This window comes from Nicotiana tabacum, chromosome 16, assembly GCF_000715075.1.
Source record: "Nicotiana tabacum cultivar K326 chromosome 16, ASM71507v2, whole genome shotgun sequence".
NCBI lineage: Eukaryota > Viridiplantae > Streptophyta > Magnoliopsida > Solanales > Solanaceae > Nicotiana > Nicotiana tabacum.
In genome coordinates, this window is record NC_134095.1 from 79,680,664 (window position 1) to 79,683,528 (window position 2,865).

Sequence of the window (2,865 nt, forward strand, 5' to 3'; positions counted from 1 at the left end):
TATGCCTTGTCATAATCTCTTGAAAGTGGATAAAACAAATCTACCATTATCATATGAAAAACTGCATCGACACCAGTTTCTTGAAACAGAATAGACCAGTTCCTCAAAATGTCCAATATTATTCAATAGTAAACTTTGAAACATTCAGAAATCCACTGTGACCTAGGTAAAGAAATCTACATACCTGTGAACTAAAGGAGAACATACTACTTCAGACTTTAGCTAACTGAAAATTTTCAGTACTTAAAGTAATAAGAGATTGCAAATACACATACAATGAAAGTGATATGCAAATGAAACTGTAAGCAAAATTAATCATAGACCACCATAAGAAGGAAAGAAACACAGAATCAATATCATTAATAGAAAGAGATTAATTTTCACCTTTTACTAATCATAGCAGAACTACAATATAATACCAGATTAAACATGCTGTCCAAAAGCACCAAACACTTGTTTAAGCCTTTTCATCATCAACATGAAGAGCAATCCTGTCCATGATTTTCGCCACCACCTCTTTCGACTTCTCTCTTTTTGAGCTCCTCTCAAAGCTACCACCCTCGGATGCGATCAGATCTTTAAGAATCTCCTCCTCAATCTCATAGTTAACTAGCTTTTCAACACTAAAAACATTTTCCCAGAATGCAGTGAACCTCATGTGCAGTAATGCCACCAAATCATTACCAATATTCACCTTGATCTCATGGTTACCCAATTTTTCAGGATTGAACACGATTTTCCAGTATGCAGCCATTCTCATCTTCAATTCAAAAGCTAGCTGCACAAAATCTTTACGATGCTTCCTCAATACTAAAACATTAATTACTCCAGCTCCTTTGAGTTTTATTTTCAGTTGTGGTGTGGTTTCCCTATAGAAGATTTCCAAAACTTCAAAAATCGCGTTCGTTGATCCATGAAACTGCTATAACTAGCTACATACTCGTGGTTACTAGTAAGGTCAGTCAGCTTATCCGTCCCAATGATTTCCCGGACCCAATCAACAGATTCATCCTTCCTCCTAGCAATCAAATTTTACACTGCCCTCCTAATGAAACACTCAAGTTCCGGGTAACAACAGGAATGATGCATCAGAACTTTGATGACAACTTCCTCTATACAGTTCCACATTTTTCCCACAAACTCCTCCCCAGTTGTAGAAATCTCGTTGACCTTTTTCTGCAAAAAATTAAGAAAAATAGCATGTGGGACGACATTTGGCAATCTAGCATCATTTTTTTCTAAAGGCAATCTAATCCCACATGCTTTCTTCAAAAACATGAGCTCATCCATCAAGTAGACATCCTTTTTATAAGGGTATTTTGAATGGAGGTCAGCATAATATTCTTGGAGTTCAAGATCAAGAAACTCAGACCATCTAGCAGCGCATTGCATTTCAAAATCTTCAATGTACTCCTCCAAATCGACTCTATGAAAAAATTTCTTCAGAGACTTTTTAGCCAAACTACGAATTCGCATGAATGCAGCCAAAGCTTCAGCAGTAGAACCCAAATTCTGTAGTAACTCGTTCCGAGAAGTTATCCTTCTCACAACATTTGGCAAGCATTTGGAACTGATGTTTGCTTGACTTTGCACCAACTTATGTGCCAGAACAGGAATGCGAACCATGGATATGTCCATCTTGGATAATAGTACATGAGTCTCAAAAAGCCTAGCCACCTCACTAGGGGCAGACTCATTCCCAATCCTATTCCTAACACAAACATAACCAAGTCCTACATTGACAACATTTTCAGTAAGTTTTTCAAGAAACCCCTCAGAAGCCTTATCAACCTGTGTCACAACTGCTAGAGTACTTTCCCCATGTTTGTCCACCTTCTTGGACATGTTAATGCATTCAAAATTAGTAGGGACATGTTATGCTTTCCTCAGGTGTTATATAGTTCATAATAATATCTGAAACTCGTTCGAAGATATCTTCTGGTTGTCTGTGAACGGAGACACTAGTTATTCTAGGCAAATCCGCCATAGTCAAGTCAGGAATACCATTCTTTTTCACTACGACAGTAAGAGGAATGTTGGATATTCCCTTACCATGTCCAGCTATCTCATTAGTTGCAAGAACAATGGCCTCCGCAACATGAACTTCATCGGTTGGAACTGATTTTCCATTGTACTCCAAGTGAACCTCTGAGTCAATGTGATTTTGGAGCCTGATGATGAGAGGCACTCTAGAGAAAATGTCTTGCTCTCTAGGAAGACTGATTCCAACAAGTGATTCAAGCACACTGGACTTTACAGAAAACTTATCGCCGACTACTACAATAGTAGGAAGCTGAATGCCTTGCTCCATGATGTTGAGGTGCCTAAGCTTGTCCACACAATTAAGGAGTGTTCGAATTATATCATCGAAAGATGAAACAATAGGTGCTGAAAAAGAAATCCTGAGTCTTGTTGCTCAACCACTGCAACATGTTTGGGATCAAGAACTTTTAGTGAACATTCACTAGAAGAAGAGTCATTCATGGTTTGCTGAAATGTCATGGTTAGTAAAGTAAGGTGTAGTTTATAAAGTCTACTGGGATACTGCTATTTATGCATGTTATTTGATCATTCATGAGCATTAATTATATACCAGAAACCCTTAAAGATAATCATCAATCAAATAACTATAACACTGATCACATTGACTAAGAAAATGCCTGTTTCTTTTTCAAGAATTAATGTATCATTAAAATGAACCTCTGCAGAATGGTGTGAAAAGCATAAAAAGGGCTACTCTATATCCCCAAAAATAGTAATCTCAAAAACTTGTTTGAACTTCTTCTCCCACGAAGATATTAATGCATCAGAAAAACACTTCAACTTCTGATAGCGTGAACAGCATATCTAAGGAATACTCAACTA

General features: G+C 37.4%; 1 pseudogene; it reads right to left on the reverse strand.

Annotated features, from left to right (window-relative positions):
• Positions 1-457: 457 nt before the first annotated feature.
• LOC107786365 (dynamin-related protein 4C-like) lies at positions 458-2,502 on the reverse strand (annotated as a pseudogene).
• Between the last annotated feature and the right edge of the window lie 363 nt (positions 2,503-2,865).